At 45.5% G+C, this 27,832-nt stretch overlaps 1 protein-coding gene across 1 annotated transcript in view; it reads left to right on the top strand.

The window, feature by feature from the left end:
* The first annotated feature begins 1,156 nt into the window (after nucleotides 1-1,156).
* ATP10B (ATPase phospholipid transporting 10B (putative)) overlaps nucleotides 1,157-27,832 on the top strand; it is a 650,716-nt gene continuing 624,040 nt past the window's right edge. The window contains exon 1 of the mRNA XM_063928760.1: nucleotides 1,157-1,670. The gene's annotated coding sequence lies outside the window, so the exon portion shown is untranslated. The remainder of the gene's footprint in view (nucleotides 1,671-27,832) is intronic.

Genomic DNA, 27,832 nt, shown 5'->3' on the forward strand with positions numbered 1-27,832 from the left:
TCTGTCCGCCCCCCCCCCCCCCCCCCCCGCACAAGTTGAGTAACTCCCGGCCAGCGCAGCTCCTGCGGCTGACCGGGAGTTGCTCGTCGCTGCCCCTGGTTGCAGCGGCTGCGTTGGCCAGACCGCACCCCCAAAACGGCGGCCAAACATCTCTGTGCCGACCCCTCCCACCCAGTGACTGCCTCTGCCTGTCAATCAGGCAGAGGCGATCGCTAGGGAACAACGCAGTTCCGACCTGATTGCTGCGCTGCGAACAAGTTCAGCGAGCGATCGGGTCGGAATGACCCCCTTTGGTGCTGCAATATGACCAGCTGAAAGAGTGCCCAAATAGGCTCAGGAGCGGAAAGGGTTAATTCACTCATTTTTTTCTTGCACCATGCCACGATGGTCACGATGTTTCTGAAGGTCACAATGTTCTGATGATGATGACTGATGTTTTGAAAAAAATATATTGTATACATACATAATAATTATAATATATATTGTATACATACATAATTCATATAAATATACATGTTCTTCACATAATTCACTCATAAAAAAAACCCCGACAATTTCTCAGCGGTTTTTTTATTTGGGGGGGGGGGGGGGTTGTCGGTTAAGTGGTTAAATGCCCCCCACCCTCCACTGCTCCACTGTCAGCATACTTTACTGCGTGGACTACACAGCTGGCTCACCCACAGGAAATACAGCTGTGTTAGGCTACAACAGGATAGTTGCAACAACAACTGATTCCTCCTCTCCTGCTCCGAAACCTGCCTAATTCTTTAATGTCATTTTCCCACGAGATGTCATTTAAATATGCTTACCATAATATCCCTTTAATCCGGGACACTTATGTTTTACACATGTTCTGTGGCTGGCTACATCCCAGCCTGCATTTCATCTAGTTTGAATCAGCCACAGAACTTGTGATAATCATAGGTGTCCCAGATTAATAGGCAATTATGGCAAGGCTAAATTTAAGACAGACAGAAGTGCAGGGAAATGAAAGGGAGGTGATTAGTTTAGGAAAGGGAGTGAATGGGACAGATTTGGGTGTGGTTACAAAACTAGTGCAGGAGTTGTCCTGCTTTATAACAATGTATGCAAAATTGTGACACTTTGCAAGTGTTTCACATGTACGTAAACTACTGAGTGATATAGTAACTGTAGTGTATGCATGTATGTAGTGTGTGTGTGTTTTTGCAGAATTTATATTTTATTGCATATAAGTAGAGCAACACATAGTACCACTCGTGTGTACAAGTCCCTGAAGATTCTCAGTACACAATGTGTAATAATATGCAAACTGAGGAATTCTTTAGGTCAAATAACACACTGCCTACACTGGCAGTCTACACAAAGGCTCCTCCATTCACAGAGCTTTACAAGAAAACCAAGACAGCTAGGTGTGGTTACAATGTTGTTATCTCATCCCCCTTGTTAAGTAAATAAGTTTGTTTCCCTCCCTAAAACTTTGCTTTACAAGCAGTGTGTGCAGCAGGCAAAGCTTCACTATAACCAGTCTGATAGCTGGCTGCATGGAGGAAGTCTGTGCTGACAAGCGGAGGAATTGTGGATTTATGCTTCAGAGTGAGTGTCTGCTGCTTAAACCACACCTTGGATAACAATCCATGAAACAAGAAGTTAAGAGTTGTCCTGAAAGGGCATTTTAATTATTTAACAAAGTAAGTCAACAAAGTATCTCATATGAAACTGATGTGATGTGCTTTGCATGTATTATGTCTTTTGGACCATTTCAAAATATTTATGCTTTACTGTTTATTTTTTTCTTGTTCTGTTGCTGCTTCTTAAAAGTGCATTCAAAATATAATTTGCAAACTGCAGGTGAAGTAGCTGCCTGACTACATGTTGAGACTTTTGATATAAACTGGAAATGGCGAGCCATTCATTTTCATCTGGGTGGAATAGTCTTAATAACTTGTGATGGTTAGCATTAAGGCAATATATTTACAGGGGCAACATCAAAACTATGTTTGCTATTTACCACTGGAAAATGTATTTATTTTCAAACATCAAAACAAATCTAATGTGCTCTGGAATCCCTTACATGTGTGTGTGTGTGTGTGTGTGTGTGTGTGTGTGTGTGTGTGTGTGTGTGTGTGTGACATTGAAAACACTTGTAAAATGTTGAGTAGAGTCCTGAAAAACTATTTACAACCATATGCCCTTTGTAAGCATTTTTTACCCCCAGATGTCAGCTCTTTATATAGTGCTATGCTCATATTCACATTGCCAAAGAATAGTTCTGTGCTATGTGCAGTTTATCCAGAATGCGTATTAATATAACTTATTTATTTTTTTTAAATGTAAATATTTTATATGAACTGTTAAAGTGTAAGGGATCTATGTATTTACTGTATATTTAACTACAATTTATTTTGAAACAAATGGCCCTCGCAAAAATGTATTCAAATATATTATTGAAAAACAAAATGCTAAGGGGGTGTCCCGCACCACCCAGTATCCATAGGCGACCGTAGTAAAATTTATATCCCATTGCCAATAGACGCCATTCAGTGGCAGTTGTTCTCCATTAGCATTACCGCCCTAGTGGTTTTAGATCCCCAGTTGGTGCACCCTCCCCCCCCCCCAAACTCCAGTGTGATGGGTCCCCATTTTTGCACACACCCCACCCCCAATAACTGGTGTCCTTTAAAATCCCTCCATTCCCCACATATTATTAATTGGAGTATTACAGCCATTTTGTGAGTGCAAATAGAGTGCCCCCCCCCCATGGGAATTACCCCCATCTGGTATGCAAAGCTCGTTTCGTGGGAATGATTATTATTATTATTGGTCCCCCTTTCCCCCCCTGATGCGGATGATCTCTGCACTTGCAGGAATTGGCAAAGTATTGCTCAGTGGGTAAACTAAAATTGGTCCCTAAGGCATATTCTCCAGAATGCTGTTTTGTACATTTGGTTAATAGGACACATTTTGAAATCTGCATCAAGAAAAGGGACTGTTAATCATTTACCTTTAACCCTGCTGTAAAGGGCCCTACACACTAAAAGATTATCTGTCCAATCTGGCTGATTGGAAAGAAAATCTGGCAATGTCTGGGATCAAATGGCAATTGACTATTTGCTCTCAAACACTGGAAAACAGACAAAAATGGACTTTAAGTCAAATTGGTTAAGTTTGTTTCATTAAACCAATTTATCTGAACTGTTTTTGTCCATTTTCTTGATTTTAGTAGCAAATTGTTGATTGTCATTTGCTCTCAGCCATTGCCAGATTTTCATTCCAATCAGCCAGATTGGACAGATAATCTTTAAGTGTGTAGGGCCCTTAAGATAAATGTTCTACTTCAGGTTGCCTCTTTAAAGGGACATCACTGTCAGGATTTAAACCTATAGAGGTTATAAGTGTAAAAGAGTCTGGCATGCCCATAACCAATAGGTTTAGTTCTTATGTTACATATACAGTACATGCAATTCTCCACTATATTTATTTGTTTTACTGTTGTTCTTATTGTGGACTCCTGACAATTAAAGACTAGGGGAGGACAGAAATGTACCTACAGTGCTAATGAGTTCGGTCACACATGCACATTGGAAAAATGTGTAAAACCACATGAAAACGAACAAAGGTTTTTATTAATTTGTCAGGGTCTTAAAGATGTGTGTGCATACTGTATATCTGCAATGCATACAGTACACTGTATTATTCATTGATGCAGCCCATGAAAATCAATGTTCTGCATACTATCAATAATAAAAATGACCAAATTCATGCTGGGTTTTTGTTTTTTTGCTATAAATAAGTATAGTGCCAGTTGTCCCTACTTTCCATGTCAGAGTTTAAAAGATAGATAGATAGATAGATAGATTATATGTATTACCCTTGGAGAGAAATAAAGTACCAGCTAATCAGCTCCTAACTGCCATGTTACAGGCTGTGTTTTAAAAAATTGACAGGCGTTGGTTTGTTGGTAGTTTTATCTCTCTCCAAGGCTTAATACATAGACCCCACGTTCTTGGAAATATTCCTAACTTTTATTTTTTCTGAACTGCACAATAAAATTTTCGTTCTCTGCGTACTAGATCCAGTACTTATATAGAATAAGTATATATGCTTCTATAATAATAATTATGAAAGAGGAGTACAGTAGTTAAAATGGCAAAAAAGCATTAAGGTGCATACACACGGTGCGATTTTGACTATGGACGATTTTGTCTATATACAATTTTCACTATACCAGAAAGTAGATTGTACATAATGTAGTCAAAATTGCCTACCCTGCACAGTTAATCTTTTATTGCGATACAGACCTCGCGGGAGTGCCCATCAGTATCGCAAGCTGTGTACACACGGTGCGATATGTGCTTACTTTTCTTACGATTTTAACTATATAGTCAAAATCGTAAGCACACATCCAGGCCCGGCGCTATCCGCTCAGCAAAGGGCTGCAGAGCAGGTAGGCGCCAGGCTGTAGAGGTGCTCTCCCTGCACTGCATCTCCACTGCTGCTTCCGCCCTGTCCCACCTGCTGCTGCTGCCGCCGGCTGCTGTGCCTGTCAAACTATATGACCGGCAGCAGCGCTGGCAGCTTGGAGCCTCCGCTCCCCCTCCCCTGTGACAGCGTTGTTTTTCCGGAGCCAAAATAGGGGACGGAGCTACGTGGGAATGAAGGCGGAGCTACACTGAACTGAGAGGACAGGGCTACATGGGACCAGGCTGCTGCTGATGAGTTGAAGAGATGGCCAGCCAGTGGTCAGAGTCCAGACTGTTTGGTACTGTATGTGAAGGGAAAGAGTGAGTAAGAGAGAGAATGTGTGGGTTGTGTGTATAAGTGCAATTTGTATGGGCGTTACATAAAAGCGGTACTGCTACTATGGGCGTTACATAAAAGTGACACTACTACAATGGGCATTACATATAATTGGCGCTTCTACAATGGGCATTACATATAAGTGGCACTACTACTATGGGCATTACATATACAGTGGGGCAAAAAAGTATTTGGACAGCCACCGATTGTGCAAGTTGACCCACTTAAAAAGATGAGAGAGATCTGTAATTTCCATTATAGGTACACTTCAACTGTGGGAGACAGAATCTGAAAAAAAAAAAAAACAGGAAATCACATTGTATGATTTTGAAACAATTTATTTGTATATTCTTGCGGAAAATAAATATTTGGACACCAAGCAGCAAGATTTCTGGCTCTCACAGACCTGTTACTTCTTCTTTAAGAAGCTTTTCTACTGTATCCTCCATTATGCATTATGTAAGAGCGGCACTGCTACTATGGGCATTACATATAAGCAGTGCTGCTACTATGGGCATTACATGTAAGTGGCACTACTACTATGGGCATTATGTATAAGGGGTGCTAATACTGTGGGTGTTACGAATAAGTGGCCCTACTACTATGGGCATTACATATAAGGGACGCAGCTACTATGGGCATTACATATACAGGGTGCTACTACTATGGGCATTATATGTATAAGTGGCACTACTACTTTCTGTGTAATGTGAATACAATTGTACTACTGTGTGGCGTAAATTGAAATGGGGTAGTATTGTGTGGCCACGCCCATCCCTTGTGAGACCACACCACCTTTTTTCGGCGCACGCTGTCCCTTTGTCGAGTATGGGAGGGTGCAAATTTATACTTTGCAGGAGAGTGCTGAACACCCTAGCACCGGCCCTGCACACATCGCCCCGTGTGTATGCACCTTTAGACTCATACTCTACCAACATGACATAATGTGGATTGCAGTGCTTCAAGGTCCATCAAGACCTGTAAAATCAAGACCCATTTTTGTTGTTCATTGCATTAGGGCAGTATGCAGGGGCATAAATTCCAGAAGCAATGGAGACTCATGCCTTCGGTCTTCAGGCCCTGAAGGGGCACCTGCATGTACAGCAGCACCTGTGTAGTTCACAGCAGGATCCAAGTGTGACCGCTGCTCTTCCAACAGAGCTCTGTTACACACCCACTGCTGCTGCAGAGTTAAACGGTTCTGTCCCAGGAACCCTGCTAACACCTTCAATAGGGGACAGGACAGCCCCTGCCTGGTACCACTCAGCCTGTGCTGCAGCAAGTGACGTGCACACACCACTGCTGTTGGACTTGTGAGATGGGACCCACCGGCAAATGCTGATTCTGCAGACAACTGCATCTTGTGAGCAGTGCCGTCCTTTCGTATGGGCTCAATTGGGCTCTTTCCCAAGGGCCTCAGGAGTTTAAGGGCCCTAGTCTAAATAGCTGATGGTCCCCTCTTTCCAGGGGTACCAGATTTTAAAAAATTGTTCCTGGGAAATCGGAGATATCCGACTTGAAAGCAGTGGTCCCCTTCCAAGCCTGTTAATTGCTTTTCCCAGCCAGATACCTTGGGTTCTGTCTGACGTAGAGTTTATCTGAGGGTATAATCCAAAAGCTGGGAGGACACTGGCCCAGAACCAGAGATATCTGCCTTCTAGCAGCTGGCCCCTGCTCCAGCTCCACACACATGGTATGCAGTTTTAGATTTTTTGTTGGTGAATTGATCTGGTTCCTGAACTCTGATCCCCAAGTCCCCAGTACCTCCTGAAAGATGGGACACTCTAGTTATTTATCCCATTCAAAGCTAAGAAATATATATTTTCAGGAACTGGAGATATCTGCAGTCAAGCATGCTGCCCTCCCGCTGAAAATGATAAATATTAAGCCAACTCCACTATCCACCCCTCCCCTACGTATTAAACACCCTCAACCACCCTGGAAGTCATGTACCAGCCCAATGCCCCCTTCTACAGTTTAGCCCCATCTGTGCAGTAATGGAGTAATTAGCAGAAATTACTGCTCCAGGTCTACATGCTGAGCGGAAGATAGAACACCCCCTACCACCTGCGGGACATCAAAGCTGCCGCTGATAGCACCTCCCACCCTTACAGCTGGAGGATGGGTAGCTGCCCCAGTGCATTGCTGTGCCCAGGGGCCTACACTGCTGTTAAGACGTCCCTGCTTGTGAATCTGACCTGACCCATTGCCCGTTGTCGCACGGTGTAGATGTAGTCCTTCTTATTCACTGCGGTTGGGGAGGGGGGGGTTAATGGACCCAAGCCCCTCCAGAAGCCCAGGTCATTTGTACCCACTCCCCCACCTCTTGGCGTCACTGAATACACCCAGTGCCGTAACTAGGGGTGGGGACTATGGGGCTACGTACCATAGTCTGAGCCACTGGCAGTGCCCGACCATTAACCACAGCTAGGGGGTTGCTGGCATTGGGGAAAGGGTGCAGGTATTTAGTGGGTGCCACTAGGTTAGCAACCTTGATACCAAATTGGGAGGGGTGGGGGGCACCTTACTGCCTTGCCCTGGCTGACCAAAAAAAATCCTAGTTTTGGCCCTTGTAGGAAACCTTGGGCAGAGGCATCGCAAGGTGGGTGTGAGGGGTGTAGACCACACGCAGGTGTAACCCTTCCATGGGTGTTAAACAAAATGCTGGCTCCTCCGCAATCACCGGGGCCCGCTTGTGCAGTGTGACATTATCCAGCAGTGCCGGGCTGCTGTTGCTGAGCCTGCAGTGCAGACAGTCTCTGGGGTTAGCCCAGCATCTCCAGGCATGCTGTGCAAGCCCCTGGCATGATGTACACAAAGGACTTCCTATGATGCCAGGCCCCCTTTCGGGCGCAAGCTCCAGAAGTTTTGCTTTCCGAAGCTTGGTGCTTATGGGGATTGTGGAAAACGGGAGCTAACCATAAGACCGTCTGTCAGGATCGCAGTGGGGGTCAATGCAGATGCCAAAATCCCAACAGGCGGTGAAATGCCGTCGCCGGATTATTGACGCCACAGGCTTTCCTCCCTCTGTGGGTGTCAACGACACCTATAGAGGGAGAATATAACCTGTGGAGAGCGCAGTGAGCCACCGTGCCCGTAGCGTGGCAAGTGCATCTAACCAGCAAGGGGCTTTCTAGCACTCGCCCAGCTGCCAGCACACTGGCGGTCGGTATGCTGCTGTCGGTATCTTGACAGCTGGCATCCTGGCTGCCAGTAAATAGTATGTATTCCGTGGAAAACAGCAGTTTAGTTCTTAGTACATCCTGCCCATGGGCTTTAAGTGACTGGAGGCTTAAATGTATCTATGTATTACTATAGCAAAAAACCTGAGAAACAGGTCTGACACAGATGATGCGATACACTCCTGTATTACTATTATGTCTTTCGTTTTAAGAAAATGCAGACAAGAACATGGCCAGATTGTATCGGGGAGCAGTGGTGCCGAGAGAGGAGGGGTATAGGTACAAATTATCTGGGCCCAAGTCTGATGGTGGGGCCCAGTGGGAACCCAGGTCCTTCACCCTTCCTTACCTGGAAGCATCTGCAGATTTTCTTCTCAGCCCAGCACATGCTGCAGTGTGGCCAGGGAAGTTCTTAAAATAAAAAAGTCTGATTTTTTTTTTTTTTCTAAGGGTTCCTTGCCCCCTATGATTAGGCCATGCCCCCTGAAAAGTACCTGGGCCTAGCCAGGCTCTCTACTGCCCTGGCTGAGAGGCATGCCATACTACTGAGAGTGGGTGCTTCTCATGTGCTATAGACGCCCCCAAAGAGGTTTGACCATGCCCTTAGCATGCTGTGGTCACACCCCCTCAAGGGTGGGGGCGCGGGGGCCCAGGAAGTTGTTGTACCGGGGGCCCAGGATTTCTCTTGGTAGCCCTGTCGGGGAGAACACAAAATGCAGAATAACCAGTGTAAACCTAATCCTATTACTTCTATATTGTTTATGAAGTTGCTATGAAGACAGGAAATGTTAGGAACATTAACAATGGGAGAGATTTATCAATTTCCAGCTTCTGTGTCTTTAAGAAATTACGTTTCACCCAAATGTATAATGTATTACAAATCCCATGCAGGGACTGGGGCTGCAATGAGTTAGAAGAAAAGTGATTGCTAATGCGGCCACTTTAGTTCTATGGGATCCCGCAGTGCTACTGTGTAAGTGTGGTATGCTGGCCAGGCATGTGCGTCGGCTATTCCTACAGATCCTTCTCTCGCTAATTTCTGTCTAATGTAGCCCACAGGCCACAGTGGCCAATGCCATCTGGAGCTTGGTAAATCAGACAGTGGTAGGATGGGAAGGGAAAGGAAATGACCCAGTCCAGGGGAATATAACGAGCAACTTATCATTTTCTAATGGGCCCTACACATTTGTTGATCCGCCGCCGAGCTGCCTGACGGTGGATACGGCCGATGGGCGACCCGACTGCGCGGGGGGCGGGGGGGGGGGGGGAGTGAAGTTTCTTCACTCCCCCCGGCTCCATAGCAGTGCATGTAAATATGGACGAGATCGTCCATATTGGCCTGCATGCACAAGAGACGGGACACCAGCGATGAACGATCCTGGTCTTGTTCTACACACAACTTTTTTTGCATAGCAGGGCTGCACAAGCGATCGCAGCCTTGCTATGCAAAATAGCTGGTCTGTATACTTGAACAGTATCTAATTTATAAATAATATGTCAATGCTAATTGGTTGCCATGGGCAACTTCACCACTGATTCACTTCTACACTCTTCACTGCTTAGTACATTTTCCCCTCACTCACTCATAAGAATCTTGCTTGTGTCTCCATCTCGCAGGCTATCTCATAAGATTTAAAAAATGAACTAGGGGTATTCAATTAGTGCCGTTTTTTTCGGCGGGTTTCGCCCATGTCATGTAAAAAAAAAAAACACAGCATGGGCATTGAGTAGGTTGAATGTAAATTTAACCTAAAAATGGGTGAAAACTGCAAAACGGCACTAAATGAATGCCCCAGATAATATGTAATAAATTAGTGTACATTTACAAATTAATAAATCCAATTGATAATATGGGTGGTCTTCAGTATGCCGTCTGTCGGGATCCCAGCGCACAGTATACCGGCGCCGGAATCCCGACAGCCGGCATACCGACACTTATTCTCCCTCGTGGGGGTCCACGACCCCCCTGGAGGGAGAATAAAATAGCGTAGCGAGCCCGCAAGGGGCTCATTTGCGCTCGCCACACTGTTGGTATGCTGGCGGTCGGGCTCCTGGCGCCGGTATGCTGGTCGCCAGGAGCCTGACCGCCGGCATACCATACTACACCCGATAATATAGGCATAATATATGTTGCAAATATATTGTATGAATAGGATTTTAGTTTTAATGATCAAATAAATAGGATTTTGATAACCTACCGGTAAATCCTTTTCTCCTAGTCCGTAGAGGATGCTTGGGACAACATCAAGACCATGGGGTATAGACGGGATCTGCAGGAGACATGGGCATTCTAAAGACTTTTCATTGGGTGTGAACTGGCTCCTCCCTCTATGCCCCTCCTCCAGACCTCAGTTGTAGGAAATGTGCCCAGGGAGACTGACATTTCGAGGAAAGGAATTACTTAACTAGTGGTGAGATATCTACCAACTCACACCCTCAACTATGCCGCACACACGGCATTCAACATAACACACGCCAACAGGCATGTACTAATTGCAGCAACATGCTGAAACCAAGATAACACAACTTGTGTAACTGTAATAACTAAACTGCAGGTAAAGTCCGCACTGGGACGGGCGCCCAGCATCCTCTACAGACTAGGAGGAAAGGATTTACCGGTAGGTTATCAAAATCCTATATTCTCATACGTCCTAGAAGATGCTGGGGACGACATCAAGACCATGGGGTCTATACCAAAGCTTCAGTATGGGCGGGAGAGTGCGGATGACCCTACAGCACCGATTGACCAAACTTGAAGTCCTCATCGGCCAAGGTGTCAAACTTATAAAATTTTGCAAATGTGTTTGACCCTGACCAAGTAGCTGCTCGGCAAAGTTGTAAAGCCGAGACCCCTCGGGCAGCCGCCCAGGATGAGCCCACTTTCCTAGTAGAATGGGCCTTCACCGACTTCGGTACTGGCAAGCCTGCCATAGAATGAGCGTGCTGAATTGTCCCTCTGATCCAGCGTGCAATAGTCTGGGTGTCCTGCTTCATAGCAATCTTGTTGGGAGCATACAGGACAAACAGAGCCTCTGTTTTCTGTAACTGAGCTGCTCTTGCGACATAAATCTTCAAAGCTCTAACCACATCTAGAGACTGTGACTCAGTGAAAGTGTCAGTAGCTACTGGCACCACAATAGGTTGGTTTATGTGGAAGGACGAAACCGCCTTTGGAAGAAATTGTTGACGAGTTCTTAACTCTGCCCTATCTTCATGGAAGATCAGGTAAGGGCTCTTGTGAGACAAGGCCCCCAACTCATACACCCGCCTTGCAGATGCCAAGGCCAAAAGCATCACCACTTTCCAAGTGAGAAACTTCAATTCTATCTCCTGCAGAGGTTCAAACCAATCTGATTGAAGGAACTGCAACACCACATTAAGGTCACATGGTGCCACTGGAGGCACAAATGGAGGCTGGATGTGCAGAACCCCTTTCACGAACGTCTGAACTTCTGGAAAGGAGGCCAATTGTTTTTGAAAGAAAACTGATAAGGCTGAAATCTGGACCTTGACTGACCCCAATCTAAGGCCCGCATCCACACCAGCCTGCAGAAAATGGAGAAAACATCCCAACTCAAACTCTTCCGTAGGAGCCTTCTTGGATTCACACCAAGACACACATTTTCTCCAAATACGGTGGTAATGTTTAGACATTACTCCTTTCCTGGCCTAAATAAGAGTGGGGATGACTTCCTTAGGAATACCCTTTCGGCTAGGATCCGACGCTCAACAGCCATGCCTTCAAATGTAGCCGCGGTAAGTCTTGATACACACACGGCCCCTGCTGTAGTAGGTCCCCTCGAGGAGGAAGAGGCAGAGGATCTTCTATGAGCAACTCCTGAAGATCTGGATACCAAGCCCTCCTTGGCCAGTCTGGGGCAATGAAGATTGCTCAAACTCTTGTTCTTCTTATTATCTTGAGAACTTTTGGAATCTGTGGAAGTGGAGGGAAAACATATACCGACTGAAACACCCACTGAGTTACCAGTGCATCCACTGCTATTGATGGAGGGTCTCTCGACCTGGAACAATATCTCTGAAGCTTCTTATCTAGACTTGATGCCATCATGTCTACTTGAGGAACTCCCCAAAGACTTGTCACCTCTGCAAAGACTTCTTGGTGGAGGCCCCACTCTCCTGGATGGAGATCGTGTCTGCTGAGGAAGTCTGCTTCCCAGTTGTCCACTTCCGGAATGAAATTGCTGACAGAGCTCTAACCTGTCTTTCTGGCCAGAGGAGAATCCTTGTCACCTCTGCCATTGCCGCTCTGCTTTTCGTTCCGCCTTGCCTGTTTATGTACGCGACTGCTGTTACATTGTCCGGCTGGATCTGCACGGGATCTTGAAGATGTACCGCTTGTAGAAGGCCGTTGTAAATGGCTCTCAATTCCAGAACGTTTATGTGAAGGCAGGCTTCCTGACTTGACCATTTTCCTTGGAAGCTTTCCCCCTGTGTGACAGCTCCCCAGCCTCGGAGACTTGCATCCGTGGTTATTAGGACCCAGTCGTGAATCCCAAACCTGCGTCCCTCTAGTAGGTGAGAACTGTGTAGCCACCACAAGAGCAAAATCCTGTCTTTGGGGGACAGGATTATTTTCCGGTGCATGTGTAGGTGGGATCCGAACCACTTGTCCAACAGGTCCCACTGGAATACTCTGGCATGAAATCGGCCAAACTGTATGGCCTCGTAGGCCGCTACCATTTTCCCCAACAACAGAATGCATTGATGGATCGACACCCTTGTTGGTTTCAATATTTGTTTGACCATTTTCTGGATATCCAGAGCCTTTTCAACTGGAACAAATACTCTCCGTACTTCTGTGTCCAGAATCATCCCTAAAAAGGACAATCTTGTCGTCTGTTCCAACTGCGACTTTGGAAAATTCATGATCCAACCGTGTTGTTGGCGTATTCACAGGGAGAGTGCGATGTTCTGCACCAACTGTTCCCTGGATCTCGCTTTTATCAGGAGATCGTCCAGATAAGGAATCATATTGACTCCTTTTTAACGAAGGAGGACCATCATCTCCACGATCACCTTGGTGAATACCCTCGGTGCCGTGGAGAGTCCCGACGGCAACGTCTGGAACGGGTAATGGCAATCCTTTACTGCGAATCTCAGATAAGCTTGGTGAGGAGGATAAATGGGAACATGCAAGTAAGCATCCTTTATGTCTACGGACACCATGAAGTCCCCCTCCTCCAAACTGGAAATCACTACCCTCAGGGATTCCATCTTGAACTTGAACCTATTCAGGTAGAGATTCAGATTTTTCAGGTTTAAAATCTGTCTGACCGAGCCGTCCGCCTTCGGAACTACGAAGAGGCTTGTATGAAAACCTTCTCCTTGTTGTTGCCAAGGGTACCAGGACAATGACCTGATCCTGACATAATTTTTGAATTGCCGTTATTACTGCCTCTCTTCCTGGAAGAGAAGCTGGCAAGGTCGATTTGAAAAATCGGCATGGGGGGACGTCTTGAAACTCTAGTTTGTACCCATGGGACACTATTTGTAAGACCCATTGGTCCAGGCCAGATTGAATCCAGATATGGCTGAAAAGTTTCAGACGTGCTCCCACCCGAGCGGACTCCCGCAAGGGAGCCCCAGCGTTATACTGCAGATTTGGCAGAAGCAGGGGTGGTCGGGAGATGCTGCAGATTTCTTTCCTTTTCCCCTTCCCTTACCTGCAAAAAAAGGGGGAACCTTTGGCCTTTTTGTATTTGTTGGGCCGAAAGGACTGCATGTGAGAGTGATGTCTTTTTCGCCGGTGTAGGAGCATAAGGCAAGAATGTCTGCTTACCTGCGGTAGCCGCCGAGACTAACGCATCCAGCCCAGCACCAAACAAGGCCTCACCTTTATACGGGAGTGCCTCCATATTTCTTTTGGAATCTGCATCAGCATTCCACTGGCGAATCCACAATGCCCTCCGAGCCGATACTGCCCTGGTAGCGGTTCTTGATCCCAAGAGACCAATATATTTCATGGTTTCTAGTACGTACGCAGCAGCGTCTTCGATATGACCTAACGTTAGGAGTATCTCGTCTCCATCTATTGTGTCAATGTCTAATGACAAGTTTTCTGACCACTTTTCAATAGCGCTACTCACCCACGCACAGACAATGGTAGGCCTGAGTAGTGTCCCATTGGCCACATCAATAGATCACCTCACTCACTCGCGGTCTGTCGGCTCCTTAAGTGAAGCCATTCCAGGTGCAGGGAGAAACACCTTTTCTCTTTTAAGACAGGGCCCTGTCTAAAATGCGGGGTGACTCCCACCTTTTTTGGAAAAAGGTAAGCTGCCTGATATCCTTTTGGGAATCAGAAATTTCTTTTCACGTTAAATCAGACCTGATGTGGAGGGAAAATTACATTACTTCTTTACTAAAGTAAACCCTCTCCTTGTGGTAAAAGAGGGGGCTTCGTAACTTCTAACACCTACTTTATAGCTAAAACATGTTTTGAATGCTTTTTTGCTAACTTAGGACCTATTCCCCTGGAATCACTAATGTCGACACCGTGTCGGTATCAGTTTGTACTACTTGTGCAAATTTGTATGTGACCCAGAAAGGTCCCTGTGGATGAAAGGCAGAACTATTAAAAATCACATCTTCAACAGATTATTTCATTTTCTGTATGAGATTCAGTCCAACCTCTTACTGATATGATTCACACTATCATGTAACCTTTCACCCAGTTAGGCTCTTGGTGTCATATTACACCTCTGTGTCCCTAACATGTCTCCACAGAGTTCCCTGCCACAGACATGTCACACACATTCACAACCACACCACAGACACTCCGGGATTTATAGGGGACAGAATCTGTCAGAGGGACACAGGTAGGATTTTGCCAGTTCACAACCCAGCGCCAGTAACATAATGTCTGTGAACACAAAATGCCCACTGACATTCAGCGCTTCTATAATGTTAATCACACAATTATATAGCACCAAATTCACTGTGCCCCCCCCCCCCCCCCCCCCTGTTTTGCACCCTGATACTTGTTCAGTAGTGGAGGAGGACCAGTGTTGTCTCTGCAGCCTGAGGAGAGAGAGAAAATGGTGCTGAGCAGTGTGCTGGCTGACTGAGGAGGAAGCTCCACTCTTCAATGGTGTGTTTCTCCTCAGCTTTTATGAGGTCATTTTTTATACTGGCGGAGGTAGGACTGTGCCTCAGCAACTTATGCCCCTTATTTATGCCAGTTTCCATAGGTTTTATGCTGCCCAGGGCCCCCCCGCGCCCTGCACCCTGCAGTGCCTGTGTATGTGTGGGCAACATGGCACGCTGCGTTCCCGCCAGCCGCACGGGACCTTTAGCCGTCACTTTCTTGATTGAAGATCTGTCTAACACTCACCTGTCTTCTGACTTCTGGCTCTGTGAGAGGGGTGCTGTGGGAGTGAGCATCTAGGCACAGCTAGCGTTCAGTGTCCTGTCAGCCAGAAGCAGAGCCATGAAACCCTTTAGGACGTTGGTTCCTACTTCTGCCCCCTCAGTCCCACGAAGCAGGGAGTCTGATGCCAGCAGATCACCCTTAAAATAAAAAACCTAACATAAGTCTTTTCAGAGAAACTCAGTAGAGCTCCTCAAAGTGCATCCAGTCGACCTGGGCACATTGCCAGAACTGAGGTCTGGAGGAGGGGCATAGAGGGAGGAGCCAGTTCACACCCAATGAAAAGTCTTTAGAGTGCCCATGTCTCCTGCGGATCCCGTCTATACCCCATGGTATTGATGTCGTCCCCAGCATCCTCTAGGACGTATGAGAAAGTAAGTTACCAGTTAATATTGAGTAACTGTTGCCACCTGATGCTTATTCCAGTGTCATCTGCTGATGTAACTGTTTGTTTATTTACCCTGTACTTGTCCTATACTGTCATCAACTGTAAGTTGCTGTTTTCCTGTTTGATTATTTGTTTATGGATTCTGTAATTGGGCGCTGCGGAACCCCTGTGGCGCCATATAAATAAAGGATGATGATATTATTATTATTATTTATTATTATTATTATTATTATTATTATTATTATTATTATTATTAATAATAATAACTGTGAATAGACTTGGATTACCATGTCCTAATGCTGAAAAGATCATTTTAAATTCAATAGGAGGGATGCATTAAGTATCGCCATGCATCCCGCCACTGATCGCATGCGTAGTAGCGTTTCGGAACACAGTTTACTTAAGAAAACGGAGTGCCTTCCTGATAAGAGCTGGGGGACTTCCGGTTTTGTGACCCCGGAGTCCTATCTGCATATTCGGCAGCTGGTGCGGGCGCTGCAGGGGACATTAACAGTGCACATCATGAAAAGGAGCCCATAGGCTTCTATTAGGCAATGCCTCGCTTATCGGGTCCAAGCTCTGGAAGGTTTGACTGTAAAATTTATTTATTTATTTATTTATTTATTTATTACCAGTTATTTATATAGCGCACACATATTCCGCAGCGCTTTACAGAGAATTGGCCATTCACATCAGTCCCTGCCCCAGTGGAGCTTACAATCTATATTCCCTACCACATGTACACACAGACACATTCATGCTAGGGTTAATTTTGTTGGGAGCCAATTAACCTAAAATGACCTTTGATGCGTCCCGCTCAATGTCTCAAAAATATAATTATCTTGGAATAGATTAGATTTTCATAAAACAATTCAGTAGGGGCCAGGCTGTGCAATTCCAGGACATAAAGCAGGATGGCATGATTCCAGTTACTACAAAGCTATGGATAAACCCAACCTATCATTACTGGTTATGGAGGAGAGTTTGTCTGCAGTAAGTTCAACGAGAGCGAGTTACCAGGGGAGAGAGATTGAACACTATAATACTTGGTAATGCAACCTGGTAACACTGTCCTGCTTGGCTGTGCCATAGGCTTGGGTACCTTATTGAAAATAAAAACATTTAATGCACTATAGGGCACCCTCTCTCCACCCTATTTTTGCAGAGATATATAAATATACAGTATATGCCATACTATCCCTTTTAAACAGGGACGTTCGTGGATTACAGATGTTCTGTGGCAGATCTAAACCAGGTGTAGTCAGCCGGCCACAGAACCGGTTTAAAGGGGTGTCCGGACTCTGGGTCGACACCCATTAGGTTGACGGTGAATTGGTCGACACTAGAAATAGGTCGACATGAACATGGTCGATGTGCAAGAAAGGTCGACATGAGTTTTTTTTGTTTTGTTTTTTTTTACTTTTTCATACTTTTATATATATGTGTGTATATAATATACCGTATATACTCGAGTATAAGTCGACCCGAATATAAGCATATAAGCCAAGGCACCTAATTTTACCACAAAAACCTGGGAAAACTTATTGACTCGAGGATAAGCCTAGGGTGTGAAATGCAGCTCTAGCCGTACACAGCCCCCACACTGCCAGATATGCCCCCTCATAGTGCCACATATGCCCCCTCATAGTGCCACATATGCCCCCTTATAGTGCCAGATATGCCCCCTTATAGTGCCAGATATGCCCCCTTATAGTGCCAGATATGCCCCCTTATAGTGCCAGATATGCCCCCCCCAAGTTCCAAATATGCTCCCCCAGTGCCAGTTACTTACCTTCCGCCGCTCCCGCGCTGTCTTGTGAAGGAGGGACACGGAGGGCACATCACGCGCCTCTCCTGTGTCCCTCCTGCGTCTCCGGCGGCGGGTCTGTTAAATGAAGTGCCGGTTCGTGAGCCAATCAGAGCTCACGAACGGGTACTTTATTTAATAGACCCGCCGGAGACGCAGGAGGGACACAGGAGAGGCGCTCGCTGTGCCCTCCGTGTCCCTTCTTCACACTGCACTGCACTGCCCTCCGTGTCCCCACTCCTTCCCTGCACTGACTCGAGTATAACCCGAGGGGGCTTTTTCAGCACAAAAAAAGTGCTGAAAAAGTCTGCTTATACTCGAGTATACACGGTAACCTGAAATACACATTTGACTGCATTGCAAATGTATGGTTAGACTGTGCTGTGCATGCAGAGTTTGAAGAAATGCTTCGGGACTGCTCAGCTGCAGGGGAAAAAAATTCCCTTCTGAAAAGCTGACTGCAGAAAGAGCAGCTTTTAGGAAGAGATACTTAAGTTTACTGAGTCATGATGAATGCATCTAAAATGCTTGTTGAACTCGTATCGAGATCGAAACTTAATTATCACCTGCAATATTTTTAACATGATGAATAGACCCCTAAAGATCTATATCAATGGGGAAAAAATTGGCATACTGTACATCCTGAATATGTGTGGTCTGTGTAGCCACTGGAATATAGGGTACACGGCTTGGTGCAAGAGTGTGCATTTACTGTACATTATTTAGACAGATATTTGGTTCATTTGCAGACTATTGGAAATCTCTGGGGGATATTCAATTGTTTCAAAAGTCAGTTGGGTGTCTGTTTTTTTTCTATCTAATAGACTGGGGGGGAAAAGACACCCAACCGACTCTTCAAACAATTGAATATCTGTGAATTGCGCCAGAGGGCTACATGCAGTCGAGCTGCAATTGTTACATTATTCAAGTTAACTGCTTCAGCAAGTTTAAGGGTCCATATGCATACTAAGCAATAAGTCCTTCAAGCAGAGCCTTGGTACTGTACATCAGGGATCAGGGAGCAATTACTGTCGAACACTTTGTGGAACCTCTAAAATCTACCACAATTTTTGTAAATCAGTGATAATCTAATTAACAGTGTTGCCCATATTAGTACAAGATTGCTCTTTTGCTTTATTGAGTTCTTAATTATGCCCTTTAAGCAAGTTGTTGTGACCTACGTTTTTCATAAGTATTAATTGTGCATGATTTCTCTAGGGCTGCTGCTTCAGCGCATGAGTTAAGCAGACTGGTAAAGAGAGCGCTATGTGAGCAATTTTTATAAATGTTTTGTTTTCTGTTGATGAGCAATCCAGGGGGTTCCAATGTTATGCCTAGCAGCTGCAACCTCTGGTGCACTGTTTTTAATGATTTATCGAATAGGAGCACACAGCTACTAGTTCACCTTTTGTTTGCATTTCTTATTGCATCCCACAATTTACTCATCACCTCCTACAATTTCATTATTAATCATCAATTGATGGCACATCTATCTCCTCTAGTCCCCAAGTGCGCTGTCTTTGAGTTATTCATGACTGCTCCTTCACCTTCAAACCACACATTCAGCACCTCTCGTAGTCCTACCATTTCCATCTCCAATATATTTCCAGGATTAGACACTCTCACCCTGGACGCTACTAAGACCCTCATCCACTCACAGGTCATCTTGGATTGGATTACTGTAGCCTCCTCCTATCTGACCTCCCTGACAAATACCTCTCTCCACTCCAGTCTGTCCTCTGTACTGCTGCCCTGCTCATCTTCCTCTCCATATGCCTCCAATTTCCTACAAGTCCTACGCTGGTTCCTCTTCCCCTTCAGAATCCAATTTAAGCTTCTCACACTCTTACAAAGCACTCCTCACCCATTCTTCTCTATTAACAACTCTTGCGTCCTCTCCCTTCACGCTGCCGTCCGCTCACTTCACTCCACAAATGCATGCTCCTTCTCCTGCTTACTGATTACTTCCTGATACTCCCACCTCCAAGATTTTGTCCGTGCTGCTCCTTATTTCTGGAATTCTCTCCCTATCAGACTCCACCTCTCTACAAAACTTTAAACAGGCTCTCAAGACCCACTTGTTAATCAAAGCCGGTTATTTCTCAACCTAACCATTTGTACCATGCTCACTCTATACCCCATCTGTGCCACACCTGTATGTCTGCCCCTCCCCTTTAGAATGTAAGCTCTCACGAGCAGGGCCCTCTCCCCTCATGTGCTTTCCTTCCCTTACTTATACCATCATCTACTCCGTACGCCTTACAATGGCACCGACCTAACCCTTGGTTGTTGTTACCATGCTGCTTATTTCAGTGTCATGTCGGCTGATGCAGCAATGTTTGTATACTCTGTACTTGTCCTACATTCTCTTGTACTGTAAGTCACTGTTTTCTTGTTTTGCTCTCTTGTTTATGTACTTTGGTTGGCGCTGCAGAACCCTTGTGGCACCAAAAAATAAAGGAGGATGATGATGATTAAAATAATACTATAGTAGTCTCAATGAAACTATCTGTAGTGGTGTTACTTAAAGGTCCAGTAAACATAAATAAAAATTAATAATATTATTTATTATTATTATTATTATTATTATTATTATTATTTAAATCCCTCTTGCATAAAAAGTTTTCCCACTGGCCCTAATCCACTGGCAGTGCAGAGCTTTAATACAGGTTGAGTATCCCATATCCGAATATTCCGACATGCGGAATATTCCGTAATATGGAATGTTTTGAGTGAGAAAGTGAAACCTTTGGTTTCTGATGGCTCAATGTACACAAACTTTGTTTAATACACACTTATGAAAAATATTGTATTAAATGACCTTCTGGCTGTGTGTGTATTAGCTGTATATGAAACAAATTGTGTGAATGTACACACACTTTATTTAATGCACAAAGTTATTAATAATATTGGATAAAATTACCTTCAGGCTGTGTGTATATGAAACACATTCTGACTTAGGTCCCATCTCATTATGGTATGCAATTATTCCAAAATACGGTAAAATCCGATATGCAAAATACTTCTGGTCCCAAGCATTTTGGATAAGGAATACTCAACCTATATAAAGCAAAGTTTCTTCACTATTATTATTATTATCATTATCCTTTATATGGCGCCACAGAGGATCTGCAGCGCCCATTACACAGTACATAATAAAATGAGCATACAAGAAAACCGCACTTACAGTACATGACAAAATAGGACAGGTATAGAAAACCCGGGGTTAGGTGCCATCAAAGGGAGTATAAGATAGTGTAAGTAAGAAAAGGAAAGGCACATGAGGAAAGAAGTCCCTGCTCTTGCGAGCTTACAATCTAAAAAACCCATAGCGCTGTGCAATCCCACTTATGGAACCAACAGTCATATAACGGCCCTCACTCAATGTTTTCTTATCACCATTAGCCTGCCTTCTGGTGTTTGGGATGAACTGAGGGCTGGCAGTGAGGACAGCCAGCAGTGTGCGCTTACAGTTTGTTGAGCGCAAGGTGGGTCAGATGTACTAGGCTTTGGAGAAAGTACCAGCCAATCCGCTCCTAACTGCCATGTTATGGTTGGAAGGATTGGTTGGTAATTTATCACTTTCCAAGGATTAGTTCACCTGCTCCGAAAAGTATTTTACAAAGCTGAGGGTAAAAGTCATGGTTTTGCCACAGTGGAACAGTATGGACCATCAATGGACCCATCATTTTCAATGCTTTTGCTGCCATTTTTAAAATGGCAGTGCTATTAAATGCAAAGGTTTTTTTTCTTTGATAAAATCTCTCATTTTAAAAGTAGCCATAATTTTTTTGCTAGTGTGCAAAATTGGAATATATTAGATTTGTCCTCCAATGTTCATGCATGGGGTGGTAGGTGCTGTTTAAAAAAAAAAAAAAAGTGATTTTAATTGTGCTTCCCACTCACTTTGAGAGTGGTAGCGTCTAGTCTAGTTTACCTTCGTGGAGAGGACCTTTCCCATAACCCCCTGGGTCCATGTCACAATCTATTTGGAGTAATAAAGTGTGGCAAGCGGAGCGATACAAAAAAAAATACCCAAAACGAACGGAGAAAGAAGAAAACATTTAGGTGCTGTAAGGGCGGAAGTTCTCTCCTGCCCTCTTTTTGTCACTTCCAGGTCCTGAGCACGAAGGTAACATAGACGCAACCCTTTGAGAGCACACAATTCCTTGCACCTGGACAAAAGGTGTTGCACCTGGGGTGCATTTAGACTTGGGTGGAGCGTGTCCAAATTCCTAGCTAAATTGCAGCGTAAAGATAAAGTTGTCCAGCATTTGTGGGCTACATGCAAAAGCAGCCAGTATTTACCCTGCATGCAAAACAAATAAATGTATTTTCACCCCATGCATTGCTACGTGGTTTGCTCCAGTTGCCAAGTTACCTCTTTAGCTTTTTTTTTTTTCCAATTCAGCACCAGTCCCCTTCTTTATAAAGCAAGTAATACAGGGGGGGTAATTCAGACCTGATTATGGTGGTCATTCCGAGTTGATCGTTTGCTGCGCTGCGAACAACTGCAGCTATCAGGCTAAAAAAAACGGCTGTTCTGTGCACGCGGCGCAATGCGCACGCGCGTCGTATGAGCACAACGAACTATGTAGTTTTGCACAGGGTCTAGCGAAGCATTTCAGTTGCACTAGTGGCCGCAGTGTGATGGACATGAAGTGGACGTTTGTGGGTGTCAACTGACCGTTTTCAGGGAGTGTTAGGGAAAAACGCAGGCGTGGCTGGGTGAACGCTGGGCGGGTTTGTGACGTCAGAACAGGAACTGAACAGTCTGAAGTGATCGCAAGCGCTGAGTAGGTTTTGAGCTACTCTGAAACTGCACAAAAAAAATTGTAGCTGCTCTGCGATCCTTTCGTTCGCACTTCTGCTAAGCTAAAATACACTCCCAGTGGGCGGTGGTATAGCGTTTGCACGACTGCTAAAAACTGCTAGCGAGCTATCTACTTGGAATGACCAACTATAGCAGCAAATTTGTTAGCAGTTGGGCAAAACCATGTGCACTGCAGGGGGGGGGGGGGCAGATATCACATGTGCAGAGAGAGATTTGGGTGGGGTGTGTTCAAACCATAGTTGCCTACCCTCCCTCATTCTGCAGGAGACTCCCTGAAATACTATCAATCTCCCTCACTCCCTGAATGGTCCCTCAATCTCCCTGAAAAAAAAAGAAATCATAGATACATACATTTAAATGGCATCATCAGTGTCATTTCCCTATATTGGTTATAAGACACAATGATCCCTATGGCTACATGCATTTTAAAGGTTTCTTGTGGCCACTTACAGTATATGGAACCTCTTGTAAAACACAATACACAAACAAATCCTGCAAAATATAAGAGTCTTTTCTTCAACAAGTAGATCTTACCAACTTTGGGGCTCATTTACATTTGGATGTGATAGGCCCTACACACTGGCCGATTTTCTGAAAGATATGAACGATCTCGTTCATAAATGAACGAGAACTCGTTCATATCTTTCAGTGTGGAGACTCCAGCGATGAACGATGCGCGTCCCCGCGCTCGTTCATCGCTGGTCTCCCGTCGGCTGTGCATGCAGGCCAATATGGACGATCTCGTCCATATTTGCCTGCACTTCAATGCAGCCGCGTGACGGGGGGAGTGAAGAAACTTCACTCCCCCCGTCACTGCCCCCCCCGCCGCCGGGTCGCTCGTCGGCCGTATCCGCCGTCGGGCAGCTCGGCGGCGGGTCGGCCAGTGAGTAGGGCCCCTGAGTCATTTTCATGACACGCCTCTCAGATGTAGCAGTACATGTCTGCACTGATAGGTGTTACTTTCACAATCTCCCTGAAATGCTTTTTCAAAAGTAGGCAAGTATGGTTCAAACTGAAATCTAAATTGCAGTGTAAAAATAAAGCAGCCAGTATTTACCCTGCACAGAAACAATATAACCCACCCAAATCTAACTCTCTCTGCACATGTTATATCTGCCACCCCCCCCCCCCCACCCCCCCCCTGCAGTGCACATGGTTTTGCCCAACTGATCACAAATTTGCTGCTACGCTCAGGTCTGAATTACCCCCACAATGCGCATTACAGCTACATGGGAATGGGTGCCTTTGCAGTTTATGCTAAATTTAATGTTACATCTCTTCTGTCCGGTTTCCATTTTATAAGCAATTATTTATTATGGAAAAATGCAATTCGAGAATTTATTGGAATGTCTCTGAAAGCTTAACTTACTCCTGAGAGTTGCAGCTTTCCTGAGATCACACAAAGCAAGCAGATTGTTTATTAATCAGTAGATGTCTATAAAACAATGATTTTGGTTAATCATTGTCTTACAGTTGAACACTTTGATCTAGAGATTCATATTGATGAAATGTGAGGGGTTGGTGCATTTTATAAAGAGATTTCATAGGAATAAAAAAAAAAAAATGAAACCTGCATTCTTTTCCCTGCCCTTAGAAATGTCAAAATCCAGGATATATTATTTCTCAATATGGACTGGTTTAATAAACTTACAAAGCCCTCACCCACTTCTCTCCCAGTTACATCTCTGACCTAATCTCACTTTACACTTCCGCCCGTCCTCTCCACTCTGCTAATGCACGCCGCCTCTCCTACCTCCTGATTAGCTACTCCTACCTCCTTTCTCTGGAATTCTCTACCTCTCCCCCTCAGACTCTCCACCTCTCTACAAAACTTCAAACGGACTCTCAAGACACACTTATTCACCAAACCCAGCCGTCTCTCATCCTAAGCCCTCTGTGGCCCACGCCCTCTTTCTACCCGATCTGTCACCCCTGTCTGTATTGCTTTCCCCATTAGAATGTAAGCTTTCATGAGCAGGGCCCTCTTTCCTCATCTCACTTAACCTTAATCTTCTTTTCAATACTACCTTTAACGGCATCAAATGCCTCCGTTTTCTGCCGCCCTGATACTTATTGCAGTGCTGTTTACTGACACAGCTATGTTTTATATACCCTGTACTTGTTCTATATTGTATTGAATTGAAAGTCACGGTCTTCATGTTTTGCTTATTTGTATACTCTGTAATCGGGCGCTGTGTATCCCATCTGGTGCCATATAAGTAAAGGATAATAATACACATAATAAAGAATAATACTGTCAGAGACGGTTTTGTTTGTGTCCCCGGAGGGGGCGCTAGTGGGTCAGTGGAGGTAGGTGGAATGAAGTGAGGAGGCTGTACTGGGTTTCTGCGCATGTGCACAATGTAGATTTATTAATAACAGAAAAGTCCAGATAATAATGCAGCAGAAAGTAAACAAACGAATGCAATGGAAATGACAATGGTAACGGCAATGGTAATGGCAATGGAATAGTATGGTTTGAAACTGAAAGTCTATGGCAGAGTTTGTAGCATGGAAATGAAACCGGAATGGTTAAAATGTGGAGCCAGCAGAGATAGGAATAGTAGTAGCAAACCTGGTAGCAATGCAGGAGACGTGGTGTTAATGTCCACTGTGCTGGTGGAAAGCACAATCAGCTTGCAGGCTGAATCACAGGTGAGTTGTTAGAATGCACCTGGATAGGGAGTCTCTACTGCTGATGGCTGGAGCACACTGCAGGTGTGGAAGGTGTGAAGCCAGAAAGGTATTGCTGTGGTGCTGGTGCTTGTAGTTCCACGGAGTAGCAGATACAGGAGAATATCCAGGAACACGGAGGATCAGGTGAATATCCAGGAACACGGAGGAACAGGATAACAGGTCCAAACACACGAGTCGCAGGAGTGACACAAAGTTCAGGACAACCTCTGACTCACCCAGCAGCTCCTGATATACCCCCTGACCGGCAGGCATTGGCTGGAGTGAGACAAGGGGGTGCGGCCAAGCTCCGGATTGGCCGCCGCACTTACACTGGGGAATACTGTCATGGCGGCGCCCATGCCGCGGCCCGGCAGGGACGCGGCGCACTCACACGCCCGTTGACTCCAGAGGCACCTCCAGGCCCGCGGCGACATCCATGAGCAGGGCGACAGGTGACAGCAACATGCAGTGACCCCAGACGGAGTCCGCTCCGGCGGACCGACATAACAGTGGTGAGTCAATTCCTGACAGTACCCCCTCCTTTATGGGTGGGCACCGAACACCCACGTGGCTTGGAAGGATGAGACCTGTGGAAAACACGGACCAACCTGGGAGCGTGGACATCAGCAGAGTTCACCCAACTCCTCTCCTCAGGACCATAACCGGCCCAGTCGATGAGATATTGCAGACGACCATACCGGTGACGGGAGTCCAGGATCTTCTCTATCTCGAACTCTATGCCCCGCTGAGTTGGAATGCTGGGGCCAACTGGAAGAGCTCTTTGGAAGCGATTCAGGACTAATGGTCTGAGGAGAGAGACATGGAAAGCATTAGGAATACGCAAAGAAGAGGGTAACTTGAGCTTGTAAGCCACAGGATTTAGAACTCTTTCGATGGAGAAAGGACCGATGAAGCGTGGTGCAAACTTCATCGAAGGCACTTTAAGACGAAGATTCCGGGTTGACAGCCAGACTTTATCCCCAGGTTTCAAGCTGGGAACTGCACGTCTCTTGCGGTCGGCAAAGAATTTGTACCGAGCAGAAGCCTTTTTGAGTGAAGTATGAATCTTCCTCCAGATGGTTGAGAACTGACTGAGGACAGTAGTGGCAGCAGGAACATCGATGCTAGGAAGGTCTTGAAAATCAGGAACTCGTGGATGTTGCCCATAAACAGCGAAGAACGGAGTGGTTTCAGTAGCTGTGTGGTAGCGGAAATTGTGAGCGAATTCGGCCCACGGGAGCAAATCCACCCAGTCATCTTGGGAAGATGATACGTACAGTCTCAGGAAAGTTTCCAACTCCTGGTTTACCCTCTCTGTCTGCCCATTCGTCTGAGGATGATATGCTGACGAGAACTTGAGATGGACCTGCATGGCAGAACAGAGAGCTCTCCAAAACCTTGCCACAAACTGGACTCCACGGTCAGATATTATTTCAGTGGGTAGTCCATGTAAACGGAAAATCTCCCGCAGGAAGATTTGAGCCAGTTTTGGAGCTGAAGGAAGTCCTTGGAGTGGAACAAAATGAGCCATTTTGGTGAATCTGTCGACCACTACCCAGATGGTGTTGTATCCTTGGGAGGAGGGAAGGTCAGAGACGAAATCCATCGACAGATGTGACCAAGGACGGCTGGGGATGGATAATGGCTGTAGTTGACCTGCTGGAGACTGACGAGGAGTCTTGTGCTGCACACATTTAGGACAAGACGCTACAAAGTCCTTGATGTCAACTTTCATTTTTGGCCACCAATATGTCCCGGAGAGAAATTTTAAAAGTCTTTAGGACACCAGGATGCCCAGTAAACTTAGACTGATGGGCCCAAGACAGCAACTTAGAACGGAGTTCAGGAGCAACAAAAATCTTACCAGGGGGCGGAGCTGGAGAAACTTGTGATGAGGCAAATGCCACAGGATCCAGGATGGAGCGTGGTGCTGAATCGGACATCTCGTCCTCGGATTCCATGGATCGAGACAGGGCATCTGCTTTGGTATTCTGAGAACCTGGGCGGAAATGGAGCTTAAAATTAAAACGGGAGAAGAACATAGCCCATCGGGACTGGCGAGGATTAAGGCACTGAGCTGCCTTCAGATAGAGCAGGTTTTTATGATCCGTATAGATGTTAAATGGAAACTTCGCCCCTTCCAGGAGATACCTCCATTCCTCAAGGGCCAGTTTAATCGCCAGAAGCTCTTGATCTCCGATGGAATAATTAACTTCAGCAGGAAGAAATTTGCGGGAAAAGAATCCACAGGGATGGATCTTCCCGTCAGCTCCTATCTGAGAGAGAACAGCTCCCACTCCTACTGTGGAGGCATCCACCTCCAACTCGAATGGCTTATTAACATCAGGTTGTAGCAAGACTGGTGCGGTCATAAAAGCCATCTTGATTTTCTGAAACGCAGCCAGGGCATCTTCTGACCAGTTGGAATGATCTGCCCCTTTTCGAGTTAAGCTGGTAATAGGAGCAATGAGAGTTGAAAAGCCTCGGATGAATTTCCTATAATAATTGGCGAAGCCCAGGAATCGTTGAATTGACTTGAGAGTATTCGGAATGGACCAATTGGCAATGGCTTCCAATTTTGCCGGGTCCATCTGAAGATCCGATCCAGAAATTATATACCCCAGGAAGGGTACGGAGGCAACTTCGAAGGTGCACTTGGACAACTTGCCGTAGAGACGATTCTCACGAAGACGTCGGAGAACTTCACGGACTTGGAGACGATGAGAGGAGAGGTCTTGAGAGAAGATGAGGATATCGTCCAGGTAAACTACGAGAT

The sequence above is a fragment of the Pseudophryne corroboree genome, chromosome 6 (assembly GCF_028390025.1).
Source record: "Pseudophryne corroboree isolate aPseCor3 chromosome 6, aPseCor3.hap2, whole genome shotgun sequence".
In the NCBI taxonomy this organism is placed as follows: Eukaryota; Metazoa; Chordata; class Amphibia; order Anura; family Myobatrachidae; genus Pseudophryne; species Pseudophryne corroboree.